Source organism: Brachyhypopomus gauderio, chromosome 14 (genome assembly GCF_052324685.1).
Source record: "Brachyhypopomus gauderio isolate BG-103 chromosome 14, BGAUD_0.2, whole genome shotgun sequence".
Lineage (NCBI taxonomy): Eukaryota > Metazoa > Chordata > Actinopteri > Gymnotiformes > Hypopomidae > Brachyhypopomus > Brachyhypopomus gauderio.
This window is the reverse complement of record NC_135224.1, coordinates 18,078,978-18,093,930: the sequence shown is the minus strand read 5'-3', so window position 1 is coordinate 18,093,930 and position 14,953 is coordinate 18,078,978. Positions and strand designations below refer to the sequence as shown.

Sequence of the window (14,953 nt, the reverse complement as noted above, 5' to 3'; positions counted from 1 at the left end):
CTTAGCTGCATCCTTGGGCACCCCCATGCAGTTAGAATGGTACATTCGACTATGACGTTCATAGTCAACTAGGGGGTAGGCTATAGTCGACTATAGTCGAATCAGTGACTATTGCAGGTCACCCCTAATTTTCATCATCTTTTAATTTTGTTTAACCCACAACGACCACAACCCTTTTCTCCAGGTGTCACTGTGGTTTAGATGCTCCTCAGTGTCAAAGTAAATATTACGTGTATCAGTTTTTGTAAAGCCTCTCAGAGACTTTGTACCACTGGGTGTGAAGAGGACCTCCCGGAATATTCCGTACACCTGCTGCTGGTTACCTCACCAATTCCACGATTACTTAAGCTTCCCCCTCTCACTTCTGGGTTGCAAAGTATTGTTGCCACATACCAAGCATTCTATCCCTGTGATTGCCTCTACCCGGCGTGACCCTGGACCATCCTGACCTCGACTACAGCACCCATACACCACACACGCTCAGCGGAGTTATTCGCTCATTCGAGTGCTCTATATTCATGTATCAAATAAAAGCAGCTATATTCCGCATTTGGATCCTTGTCTGCCTGGTTGGTTCATTACAAATAGTGAGCTGAGTGGATGTGTGAGAGGTAGCTGATGAAAAACATGGATCTGGTGTGTCCTGAACCCAAGCAGCCGATCAAGCACCTTTACGTAATAAATATTGTGGTGATTTGTTAGGATACTGTCTGTACCAGTAAAGAACAAGATCTTGACAGGCTGAATCATGTGAAAATTCCAGTGTAACAGATTGTTACACTGGGTTTTCCATTTCCATTTAGGACATTTAGCAGACATCCTTTACAGAGCAACTTATAAAGTGCTTTTCATCTGAAGATGGCAAGAGACTCTGCAGTCTGAGCAGCTAATGGAAGACCATTCCACCATCTTGGAGCCAGGACAGAAAATAGTCCTGAGTTTTGTCTTCTGTGAGACTGTAAGCATGGTGTTTCGAGTCAAGCCATACTTGAGATTTGGAATGCTTGTTGTACGGATGGGACTTTGACATCATGTAGAGAGAGGCATGTCCATTTTGGGCTCTGTGGGCAAGTATCAGGGTTTTATACCTGATGCATGCAGCTACTGGAAGAGAAGTGAGTGGAAGCCAAAGCTGCATGGGATTCATGTAGTGACACACACATAATCTCACCAAAATAATTTGGCATTGTTGAACACAAGATGATCCCAAGTGTACTTTTACTACAGGTCACCCAGCTATGTGACCAGACCTTAATTTTATAATAGACAGACTTCTGTTTTCTGAAAATATCAAACCTATTTAACCATTTGTTTGTAGTGGGAGGTTTTTGTACAGTGTATATATGTAGTAGGAGGTTTTTGTACGGTGTATCTGGGTTTCCTGTCACTGTGGGCTCCATGGCACAGTAGTACAGAGCAGAGTCTGATACTGCAGCAGAGGAGATGTTCAGATGTAAAAGGTTGTTGATTTTTTCAATAGATGCATATAGACGAGGAAGACTCGAATTTTTACTTGTTTCATGTGGATAGATGAGAACAATAAACTCTGGTCTTGAACTGGGATACTGGCGATACCAGTGAAGAGCATTGTTGGTGGTACTGTAATTACATGTTATAATAACTTCCTCCCCCTCTGAGACGTGCTTGTCTGGTGTAAGTGGTTGTATTGTCTGTGCTGACGTCTCTCCTGGGGAAGGAAAATGATAAATGATAAGAAAATTCCATAAAATAGCTGTTGTTTGTTGCAATGTGCAGCAGTAATGTTCACTCATTTAAATGAATATTAGAAATAAAGTTAAACAATTTTTTCTTATATATTTAATCATCAAATCATAATAAAAAGCAAAACAATACAAGAAGGAAAAGTTAAAGATAAACTCACCTAAAAGTGTGAGAAGGAGAGAAAGTGTAAAGAGCAGCATGATGATGGAGATGTGAAGTGAATGAAAGTCAGAGCTGAATGGGATTCATGTAGTTTTATACTGAGATACAGAGCTCCACCCTTACACCACATCACACTGCTCCACCCTTACACCACCTCACACTGGTGATCACAACATGTCTTTCTGTAGTCCCTTTTGATCAGAGTAGGAATATAAATTTTCATTCTGATACATGATAATGATACTGAAAGAACGGATCGTGTTTACAAAGTTTGATGTGATGTACATTTGTCAGCCAAAATAATTCAAAATTTCATACGCAACAGTATCCTTATTAACTGCATACAACAGGATTGAACAGATTGTCACAGAAACCCAGAAATTCATTATAAATTGTAATGAAAAAAAAATAATCTACTAGACTAAACTAGACTGAAACTATCACCAAAATCCAAGAGTCCATCATGGTCTTCACCTCAAATCAAAGTCAGTTGCGGCGCCCCCTGCTGGTGTCAGTGTGTTTGTTGAGATTGGAGAAATGCAGTTGAAAGGAATCAAATATACAATGAGTTCTGTAGTAATGAACAAACCTGCTTCAATAATTAATTTAAATATTTATTCAGTGTGTAACGGGGTGACAGAAACAGCAGATGAAATAAATGGTGCCATTGTTTCTTTAATATCAAATCACAGCTCACACTCAGATTAACAAAATGAAAGGGAGCGTAGCACGCTCGTAGCATTTAACAAATTATATGCAAAACGGGTAAGAGTCACTGACTCCTGGCGTTAAGTGCCTTAAGGAAAGGTAGGCGCAGATGGGAAATACAGTGACAAAAACTATTAATTGCATATAATCAGGCCAACTTAACTGTGGAGTAGGAGGTTTTTGTACAGTGTATCTGTGTAGTAGGAGGTTTTTGTACAGTGTATCTGGATTTCCTGTCACTGTGGGCTGCAGGGCACAGTAGTACAGAGCAGAGTCTGATACTGCAGCAGAGGAGATCAGCAGATCCACAAGATTTTTATCTTCATTTACTACTGCAGACACTCCTGGTACTGGAGGATCAGCTTTTATTTCAAATTTAGCTTCACTGACCAGATAAAGAAACTGTGGTTTGGATCTGGAATACTGACGATACCACAGCAGAGATTCTGTTAATGAAGATCCATTGTACCAACAGGACAGGTTAACAGGATTTCCTTGTAGGACATTAACAATGGAGGAGACTGGTCCTATTCCCTCACCAGAACTATAACCTGCTGAAGAGATTCAAAGACAAGAGGGGGAAAATTTCAGGATTAGTTTGGTTTAGTAAGTGTAAACTCTTCTTTATTGTATAAAATCTTATCCAGTTACTAAGTTCATCCAGTGCAGAATGATAATTTCTGTTGTTGTAATGTTCATTAAACACATGGATCTTACCTAAAATGATGAACAGAAGCCAGTGTCGACTAACACATGCCATGACTGAACTGCAGACTCAGTTTCTGATACAGATTCTCCTTTCCTCATCTTTCCTGAGAACAACCCAGAGATTTCTACATAAACGCTGCCCCCTTCTGGAGGGTTTATTGAATTACTGTGTATCAGGAGAAAACATTTATCTTCACACAACTACACTTACTGTACTACCAACTATTTATTTCAACACCAACTGAACACTGAACTGCTAATTAAGAATGTATCATGTGACCATGTAGAAGCTCTGCATTTGTGTAAAATGAATGGAATGGAATGCCTTTTATTGTCATTATACACATGTACAATGAGATTGAAAGCTTCCCTTTTTCAGTGCAAACATACAGAATATAAAAGTATCTGAAAAAATTTTACACTATAGAATAATAAAGATTTTTTAATTTAAATACAATAAAGGTGTAGAGGATTTCCAGTTCTATGTACAGTTATAAACCAACAAACAAACAGTTTTTTTTTTTTTTTTTGCATGTTAAATAGTAATATTGCACATATTCCACATATTATTGCACTTATTATTATTGCATTTATTATATGAGAGTCTATGGGATTGGAGGTTCAGTTATGGGATCAGTGCATGTGTGAATTCAGTGTGGTGATTGCTTTGGGGAAGAAACTGTTCTTGAATCGGTTTGTCCTTGTTCTGATGCACCTGTAGCGCTTCCCTGAGGGCAACAAGTCAAACAGTTCAAAGCCAGGGTGGGTGCTGTCCTCCATTATGTCTTTAGCTTTTTTGAGGCAGCGTGAGGTATAAATGTCCATCAGGGATGGAAGAGGGCAGCGGATTATTTTCTGTGCTGTTTTAACTACTTTCTGAAGTCTCTCTCTGTCTGCCATGGAATGGCATGAAATGAATCTGTGTATAAATGAATGAATCTGTGTATAAATAGCAGGCGTGGAAAGTAACTAATTACATTTACTCACATTACTGTAATTGAGTTCTTTTTATGAGTATTTTTTAATTTTCTGAGTAGTTTTTGAAATGTGTAATTTTAACTTTTACTTGAGTACATTTTGACCCAAGTAGTTTTACTTCACTACATTTGAACACCCTCACATTACTGAGTAAAAAAATATTGATGGTGAAAAATTTAATGCAGGCAGAAATTTTAACTTCTGAGTCCCAGAACTGAAGGCCAATTACGTGGCCTTGCCTTGTGCGCGCCCTTTCCATTGTCTCATAATCAGCTCGTAATATGGTGCACTTTTTTTCCAAAAGGATGAGATTGTTCTATCTTTAAATTTTCTATCTATCAGGTTCTGTGGGATCCTGTGGACATTTTATTGTGAAAAGTGAAATCCTGTGCACATTTTGTTTTATTTTGAGGTGTGGGATCCTGTGGTCATTTTATATTTTATTTTGAGTTGTGGCAACCTGTGGGTTTTTTTATTGTGAATAGTGGGTTTCGGTGGGCACTGTATTTTGAATAGATGGATCCTGTGAGCCCTTACTTTTAAATTGTGGGATCCTATGAGCATTTTTTAATTTCTGTGGGCATTTTATTGTGAGTAGTGGAATCCTGTTGCATTTTAGTTTGATTTGTGGCATCTTGTGGGCACTTAATTTTGTGTGCATTTTGTTTTTTGAATAATTTGTAATTTAAATTTCTTTATTCTTATCATAGTGTTGTCCGTTGGACAATAGGACTGAAAATTGTTTGCACTTTATGGTACAGGTTGTGACTGTCCTTGTGCTGTGAGGAAGTATGTTCCTGAGCCCAGCTGATCTTTTTGCAAGTGTGGATGTGCACTTAAATACGCTTTGAAATCGATTAAAACAACTTGTGCTGAATTTGGTTCATGATTCATCCATGCATTAAATAACTGAAAGTAACTTTTACTCAAATTACATTTTAAAAGAAGTAATTTTGTACTTTTACTCGAGTAAATTTTGAGATGGGTAATTTAACTTTTACTCTGAGTAGATTTTAGGCAAAGTAATGATACTTTTACTCAATTACAATTTTTCAGTACTCTTTCCACCTCTAATAAATAGCATGCAGACAACAAACTGGTACAAACTATAATTTGTACAGTAATTAATTACCCACATCTCTCTAGATTAAACAATCCCTGATCACAAGACACATGGCTGCTGCTCCAGTGTGTTCTGTATCTGGCATGGACGTAATTTTGATTTCAAAAGTGGGGGGGACATGGATTCATCGCTATTTAAATATTTGGTTTTAACCGTAAAAACTGGGGGGGACCAAAGCTGGCTTTTGAAAAAGTGGGGGGGACATGTCCCCCCCGTCCCCCCCAAAATTACGTCCGTGGTATCTGGGTTTGGTCCTAACTGTCTTACTGAGTTCACACTCCTTCTGTGTGGGGTACAGTCACCACTCCTGCAGTTCTCCTCTTTGGATGTGTCTGGTTTCCTGAACTCAGTACAGAACCAGAGTTTGGACATGTTGGACATGTTGGACATCTGTTTAAGCTGAATCTCCACATGATCTTATAGAGATTCTGCAGGTTTTGGTTCATTTGCATGTGTGTGTGATGTGGTTTAATCATATCATCAGTCTACTAGTCAGTCCTACATTATCATTTGTTTAAATATCTTGAACTCTTAGTTGTCGTAAGAACCGTTGTCATAAGAACTGATATACATCATGAAACAGTAAAGTAGCTTTTTTTCCTCATTCTACATGTTCTCATTTTACATGGAAACAGAGATTTATCTAACCATAATCATCATTGAATATTTCATCTATTTAGAGCATTTATGATACATACGGTCTCTATAAAAATTACATGTTTAGGTGCATCTCTGTAGTAGGAGGTTTTTGTGCAGTGTATCTGGGTTTCCTGTCACTGTGGGCCTCAGAGCACAGTAGTACAGAGCAGAGTCTGATACTGCAGCAGAGGAGATCAACAGATCCACACGACTTTTGTCTTTATCAACTTCTGCAGACATACCAGGAATCTCAGAGGTTTTGTTACGTTCACTTGGATATATAAAAACTATAAACTCTGGTGTAGATGTGGGATACTGGCGATACCACTGAAGAGCATCATTCCCACCACTCGTACTGTAACTGCAGGAGAGAGCAACAGGATCCCCCTCTGACACATGCTTTACTGTATCAAGTGATTCAATTTTCTGTGTTGAGATCTTCCCTAAAAAGGAGATTTTGAAAATGAAATAAATGTGTTGATCTTTTCTAAAGTGAAACATTCAACAGATATTTAAACTTATTTCAGTGAATTTCTTGGTTTGTTCTGTATTATGGGAAAATATCTACTATCATAAAGATAAACTTTTAAAAACATAATGTCAAATGATTTCTTGGTTTGTTATACTGTATATTAAATAAATTTTGTTTAACTCACCTAAAAGTGTGAATAGGAGAGAAAGTGTAAAGAGCAGCATGATGATGGAGATGTGAAGTGAGTGAAAGCCAAAGCTGAATGAGATTCATGTAGTTTTATACTGAGATACAGAGCTCCACCCTTACACCACCTCACACTGCTCCACTCTTACACCAGCTCACACTGCTTGACCCTTACACCACCTCACACTGCTCCACCCTTACACCACCCCACACTGCTGATTGCTGTAGCTTTCTGTGAATGTTTAAAAATCATTGACCTTCTAGGACCTTTTATCTGCAGTTAAGTCTCAGTATCAATACAAATCTTTATAAAGTCTGCCCTCCTCTGGTACATTGTTGTCATTACAGTGTGTTAATATTGGAATAATGTGTTGATGCATGTTCATGTTCAAAAATGTTCATGAATTCATCTGACTATTTTCATTATTATATTACATTAGTGCCTTAAGGAAAGGTAGGTGCAGATGGGAAATAGACAAAAACTAATAATTGCATATAATCAAGCCAACTTAACTGTGGAGTAGGAGGTTTTTATAGTGTATCTGTGTAGCAGGAGGTTTTTGTACAGTGTATCTGGGTTTCCTGTCACTGTGGGCTCCATGGCACAGTAGTACAGAGCAGAATCTGATACTGCAGCAGAGGAGATGTTCAGATGTAAAAGGTTTTTGTTTTTTTCAATAGATGCAGATAGAAGAGGAAGACTCGAATTTTTACTTGTTTCATGTGGATAGATGAGAACAATAAACTCTGGTCTTGAACTGGGATACTGGCGATACCAGTGAAGAGGATCAGTTGTAGCACTGTAATTACACATTATAATAACTTCCTCCCCCTCTGAGACGTGCTTGTCTAGTGTAAGTGGTTGTATTGTCTGTGCTGACGACTCTCCTGGGGAAGAAAAATTATAAAGAAACATCCATAAAACAGCTGTTGTTTGTTGCAATGTGAAGCATTAATTAATTTAAATGAGCATTAAAAATAAAGTTTGATAATTTTTTTCTTATATATTTAGTCATCGAATCATAATAAAAAGCAAAACAAAACAAGAAGGAAAAGTTAAAGATAAACTCACCTAACAGTGTGTGTAGGAGAGAAATTGTAAAGAGCAGCATGATGATGGAGATGTGTGTAACGTATTGAACAGGCAGAGAGGGATCCAAATGCGGAAGAACACCGCTTTTATTGAAATGAAACGTTGGTACAAGCACAGGCAGGTGTATCACGAGCACTAGTAACAACTGCGTTGTCTTGGCGTGGTCAGGACGGTCCAGGGTCATACCGGGGGAGCAGAAGTCAGGAGGTACAGAGGGACTAGGCAGGAGACAAGGTCGGGGACGTAAGCGAGGGTCGGAACACAGGAAAGCAGACAGGTAATAGAAAGGCTTGGTATGCGGCATGAGTCGGCAATACTTCGCGACTAGGAAGTGGAATGTGGGCGTTTAAGTAGAGATACAGGGGGGCGTGGTGATGAGTGTCAGGTGAGGCTGGTTAGGTGGAGATCAGGTGGCATTCCTTACAGTACCCCCCCTCAAAGGAGCGGCACCCGACGCTCTACGACGAGCCGGGGGTCTACCGCGGCGTCTGGGAGCGGGAAAGTTGGGGTGTGTTGCGTGGAAATCCGCGATCATGGTAGGGCAGAGGACATCCCTCGCCGGAATCCAGGCCCGCTCCTCGGGACCATATCCTTCCCAGTCCACGAGGTACTGGAGTCCGTTCCTTCGGCGCCGAGACTCCAGAAGCTCCCGGACAATGTATGCCGGTCGACCGTCGATTTCCAGGGGATCCGGAGGGCTAGTGGACACAGGGGGAGTGGTGAACGGACTGTAGTGAACTGGCTTAAGGAGAGAGACATGGAAGACAGGATTGACACGATAATGAGCAGGCATAAGGAGCTTATACGAGACAGCGTTGACTCTGCTGAGTATTTTGAATGGCCCAATGTACCGTGGGCTAAGCTTTTTACTACGCTGTTTCAAATGCAGGTTTTGTGTCGATAGCCATACCCTCTGTCCCGGATGATAGATTAGGGCTGGAAGACGACGGCGATCCGCGTTGAGCCGGCGTGTGTGCAGGGCGCGGCGTAAATGGACATGTGCCATCTCCCAGGTGCGGGCACTGCGCTTGAGCCACTCATCCAGGGCCGGGACGTCAGCGGGTGTCTTGTCCCACGGGAAGAATGCAGGTTGATAACCATAGACACATTGGAAGGGTGTGAGTTTGGTTGCGGAGTGTATGATGGAGTTACGGGCATATTCTGCCCACGGGAGGTATTTGTGCCAGTCATGTTGGGAGGCACAATACTGACGGAGAAACCTCCCTAATTCTTGGTTGTATCGTTCGACCTCTCCGTTAGATTGGGGGTGGTAACCCGAAGTCAGACTAACAGTTATGCCTAGAAGCTTGCAGAACTGCCTCCAGACCCGAGACGTGAATTGTGCTCCTCGGTCTGAGACGATATCTTCAGGTAAGCCGTATATGCGAAATACATAATTAAACAGATCCAGCGCGGATTCCATAGCTGTAGGTAGTTTGGGGCGAGGAATCAAGCGGCACATTTTAGAGAATCGGTCTACGATAACCATAACAACTGTGTTACCTCCAGAAGTGGGTAGATCTGTGACAAAATCCACAGCGAGGTGAGTCCAGGGCCGGAGAGGAACAGGTAGAGGAAGGAGTTTTCCTGCTGGGAGAGTACGGGGAGTGCGGGATTGGGCGCAGACCGAGCACGCTAACACGTAATCCCTGATGTCATCTTCCCAGGACGGCCACCAATAACGTTGTGAGATGAGGTGTCGTGTACGTGTAATACCTGGGTGACCCGTGCCTGCCGTGTCGTGAGCGAGTTGGAGGACACGCCCTCTAAGGGGTACGGGGACGTACTGTTTACCCTCGGGGCATTCCACGGGACCTGGATCGGTACGCAGGGCTTCATCCAACTCCTCCTGAATCTCCCACCTGATGACAGCAAGGAAACAGGAATCCTGCAGAATATACTCGGGTTCCTTAACAACAGTGTCCTTTTCATACAGTCGGGAAAGGGCATCCGCTTTGACGTTCTTTGATCCGGGTCGGTAAGTTACAGTGAAGCGAAACCGAGAGAAGAATAACGCCCATCTGGCTTGCCGCGGGTTCAGTCGCTTGGCAGATTTCAGATATTCTAAATTCTTGTGGTCTGTATAGACTAGGAAGGGGTGTGTCGCTCCCTCCAACCAATGACGCCACTGTTCGAGGGCGAGTTTGATGGCTAGGAGCTCTCGGTCACCGACGTCGTAATTCATCTCGGCGGCTGACAGTTTCTTTGAGTAATAGGCACAGGGATATAACTTCGGCGGGTTTCCCTGACGCTGCGAGAGAACAGCGCCCACTCCCACCTCCGAGGCGTCGACCTCCACGATGAACTGGAGCAGGGGGTTAGGGAGATGCAGTACAGGAGCCGACGTGAAAGCCCGTTTAAGGAGCGAAAACGCTCGGTCTTCCTCGGCAGTCCAGATAAACTCCCGTGACTTTCCCCCTTTAAGGAGATTGGTAAGAGGAGCTGCCAACTCACCAAAGCCGCGGATGAAACGGCGACAGAAGTTGGCGAAACCCAGGAATCGCAGCAGTTCTTTAGTAGAACGGGGTGTTGGCCAGTCCGTGACTGCCTTGACTTTATCTGTATCCATGGAGACCTGACCAGGAGAGAGCGTACATCCAAGGAAAGTCACTGTGGAACGATGAAACTCACATTTCTCAGCCTTTACATACAGGTGGTGTTCCCGCAGACGCTGCAACACCGCTGAGACGTGTCGGACATGTTCAGAGACAGACGGGGAATAAATCAGGATGTCGTCAATATAGACAAACACGAAATCATCAATCATATCACGGAAGATGTCATCCATAAATGCCTGGAACACGGAGGGACTATTCGTCAGTCCATATGGCATTACGAGGTACTCATAGTGCCCCCTGGCGGTGACAAAGGCGGTTTTCCACTCATCGCCCTCTCGGATGCGAATCAAGTTGTACGCACTCCGTAGATCCAACTTCGTAAAGATGTTCGCCCCCATCAGACGTTCTTGTGAGGCGGTGATAAAGGGAAGAGGGTAAGCGTACTTCGATGTGACTGCGTTGAGGGCACGGTAATCAATACAAGGACGTAATCCTCCTCCTTTCTTTTCGATGAAGAAGAAGCCAGCTGCGACAGGAGAAGTGGATGGTCGGATAAATCCCTTCTGTAGGGCTTCGGTGACGTAGGACTCCATCGCCTGATCCTCGGGACGTGAGAGAGGGTAAGGTTTCGTCCTACGAGGTAAGGGGGCTCCTGGGAGGAGGTCGATTGCGCAATCACATGGCCGATGGGGAGGCAGACGACAGGCACTGTCCTTGTCGAACACGTCAGCGAATCCACGATACTGTATGGGGATGACCTCAGACAGGGGTGTATCAGGACTTTCTACTGAGGAGGACCGGAGTGGTAAGTGTATACAATCTTCGAGACAACGGGTTTTCCACCGTACTAGCTCTCGTCTCTTCCAGGAGATTTCCGGGTCGTGAGCCGATAGCCAGGGAAAGCCTAGTATGAGAGGATCCCGGGGCGTGGAAATTAAGAAAAACTCCCGCATCTCGCTGTGGAACAGGCCCACTCGTAGCTCTACGGGGCAGGTACGAAGTGAAATTACACCCTCACCCAAAGGCTGTCCGTTTAGCGAGTTGATTTTCAGGGGGGGATCCATAGGTACGGTGGGAAGGTGGAGATGATAGGCTAGGTCCCGGTCTATGAAATCGCCAGCCGCTCCTGAATCCACTAAAGCCGACAGATTCGTGTCTATGCCCCCCCAAGATACTAGTACTGGTAGGTTAACCTGGTTTTTTCTCTGGGTAACCAGTAAGGGTTGGTAAGTGAGTGGGGACCTGCCTAGCCGCATGGACTCATCAGATTCATGGGGGTTCTGTTCACATACGCGGGGAGATGGTGTACAGGACATGGGCATGGGAGTGTCATCTATTTCGGAGCGGTAGGGCCCCAACAATTTGTCTACTCGTATCGCTGCCTGAACGAACTCAGCTAAAGAGAATGCTTCTCCCCGACAGGCGAGTTCGACCTGCACGTCGGTCCTCAGTCCCCGACGAAACACGGTCCTCAAGGCTGAGTCGCTCCAACCGCTCCCTGCTGCCAGTGTGCGGAACTCCCTAGCATAATCTGCTGTGCTCCGTTGTCCTTGCTGGATGTCGTAGAGTCGGTCTCCGATGTCGCGACCGTCAGCAGGGTGATCGAAGACTGCTCGGAGCAGCGCTGTGAACTGGTTCTCTGACTGGAGGGCTGGGTCTTTGGTGTCCCACAAAGCGGTGCCCCAAGCACCTGCTGTACCAGTGAGAAACGAGAGCATGAAGTGGACTCTTGGCAACTCTGCTTGGAATCGAGCGTGGTGGTACGTGAAGTATATTGAACACTGCATGAGGAAGTTACGGCATCGGTCGGGAGACCCGTCGTAACGTTCGGGTACGGCTACGGGGACGCTCACGGGTGTGGAGGTTGTCGTTGTGACGAGACGAACGGCTTCCTGGAGTGCTGCCACTTGGAGTCCTTGATCTCGAACTATCCCCACGAGTTGTTGGACCGTCTCGGTGAGTGTCCTTAGTGTATCTTCTGCTGGATCCATGGTTAGGCGAAGTATTTCTGTAACGTATTGAACAGGCAGAGAGGGATCCAAATGCGGAAGAACACCGCTTTTATTGAAATGAAACGTTGGTACAAGCACAGGCAGGTGTATCACGAGCACTAGTAACAACTGCGTTGTCTTGGCGTGGTCAGGACGGTCCAGGGTCATACCGGGGGAGCAGAAGTCAGGAGGTACAGAGGGACTAGGCAGGAGACAAGGTCGGGGACGTAAGCGAGGGTCGGAACACAGGAAAGCAGACAGGTAATAGAAAGGCTTGGTATGCGGCATGAGTCGGCAATACTTCGCGACTAGGAAGTGGAATGTGGGCGTTTAAGTAGAGATACAGGGGGGCGTGGTGATGAGTGTCAGGTGAGGCTGGTTAGGTGGAGATCAGGTGGCATTCCTTACAATGTGAAGTGAGTGAAAGCCAAAGCTGAATGGGATTCATGTAGTTTTATTCTGAGATACAGAGCTGCATTCTGTCTCTCCACCTTGTAGATAATTAGCCACACCCCGACACCCACATCACAACCCAGCAACCCACAACCATACATTAATGTATGCTATATTCAACTGTGACGGGCAGGGTGAGCAACTAAAAAGGAAGCGATCACGCCAAGTCTCAGGGAAAGAGGATGGTTTAATTGAAAGTGCGCAAACCAAAAACCTGTGACATAGTTCCAAATGAAGGAAATAATAACCAGCAGTCAACTGGTACAAAGACAAGACATATATAGACGAACAAATGACCCTCAGGTGAGACGGATCACGGGTCCGGCCCACCTGAGGGACGAACATCACGTGACCAAAACAGGACAGCTGCCGCTGTAACTGGGGGCGACCGGCAGGGGGCCCCCCCACAACATGACATCAACAAAGCTATTGGTGCCATTTTCTATTTATTAATTTATGCTCATATTTAGGTATTCCTTGGATGTATTTAGTATTTGTATAGTTTAGAATATTTATGATTGCAGTATATTATATTAATATAATATTAGTATTATATTACTGTGTTTATCATATATATTTTGTTCAATCTGCATTTAGTTTAATGTGTAGAATTTTCTAGAATGGATAGCCAATAGGAACTGACGCTGATCAATGACGTTTCGGGAGCTCACGCATCTATCGAATGTAAAAACTTGGGAATCCAAGGCCCAAAGAAAATAAACCAAATGAAACACAAAATAACTAACCAACTCAACACAAACAAGGAAATAAACAAACCAAAAGCCAAAACAATAAAGTCAAAACAAGGAATTAATACCCACTTACGCACGCAAACACACGCACGCACACACACACACACACACTGATTCTAATTAACACCCACGCGCTGCCATATGCAAAGACGACACTCGGCCTCGCTCACAGTAGTACTGCCGTTTGGCAGAGCCAGCACAACGTGAGAGTGCACTATAATAAAACACCATAAAAACAAAATAGCAGAACAGAACAGAACACCACAGCAGAACAGTGTTCCAGCAGAACAGCAGCCGGAGCAGAGCTCAACATGGCGAAACCGATTGTAGGCCCGGCGAAGAGGATGAAGCACCCGGCAGCCTACAAACAAACAAACAAACACACACAAGGACAAGACCGAATTAACTAAACCATTAATAATGATTACTACTCGCGGTAGCAGACGTATTAAAACCTACTTACCCAAAGTCCAGTATTACTAAACGCCAAGCCCAAGTACTAGTCTCGGAGGCAACAGTCACGAATGTGGATCCTACGTGAGAGGAGGAAACATTAGCCACGACACACTATAAAAATGTAACGCTAAGCGAATACGTGACTGAAGAATTACATACCAAACCACAGGGAGACCGAAAACTAGTTAACCCACTGCAATGGATTTCAAGCGCGTAAGCGCAGAACACAATTAACTCAGAGAAGCCACGGCGAGAAGCAACGCTGGCCACTGAGTGAAACTCCCTGAACACAATATAAAAAGCTAACATTAGCAAGTGATAACCAACTTGCACGTCAAGGCCAAGAGACAGCAATTTACATACCTCCAGGGAGAACGTAGGCAACCAAGGATCCCAAACGCGACCTCAACCGAGATCGCCCACAGGCGAACAGCAGCCAAACAAATGCTGATGGCCGGGCAGAATGGGGGGAGGCTCTGTTTCCTCTGGTTCCCCTGGACCTGCGCTCCTTGGCTGGGGGGCGCTGTCCGGGGTCTCCCTCTTCCGCCCGCTGGGGCGGGCATGTGGGGGTCACTGAGAAGTGCGGCCCTGGGACTCCACTGCTCCTGGGGGGGCCGTGTGGGATTCCCGGATCCTTCTCTACCTGCCTCTGACCTCTGGGGGAGTGTTGTCGCAGCTTTCTACCCTTGCTGGCAAGTACATTCTGTACATTTATCCTATGTTGCACATAAACACACACATACACATACATATACATCACAGTCATTTGTGCTATACGTCTTGGTTACACTTTCTGCTCTTCTTTGCAGTGGTCGCTGGTTGTTTATATATATATATATATATATATATATATATATATATATATATATATATATATATATATATATATAATATATATATATTTACTTTATTTAAATATAGTAAATATTTACTATATTTACTTTATTTATAT

The 14,953-nt window shown here is 43.9% G+C and overlaps 1 long non-coding RNA gene across 1 annotated transcript; it reads right to left on the bottom strand.

Annotated features, from left to right (window-relative positions):
• Nucleotides 1-13,817: 13,817 nt before the first annotated feature.
• Nucleotides 13,818-14,262, bottom strand: LOC143475048 (uncharacterized). Its single transcript, XR_013120915.1, has 3 exons — nt 14,161-14,262; nt 14,009-14,078; nt 13,818-13,906 (listed from the first exon to the last, which is right to left on the bottom strand). It is a non-coding gene; the product is annotated as an uncharacterized LOC143475048 (long non-coding RNA).
• Nucleotides 14,263-14,953: the final 691 nt, after the last annotated feature.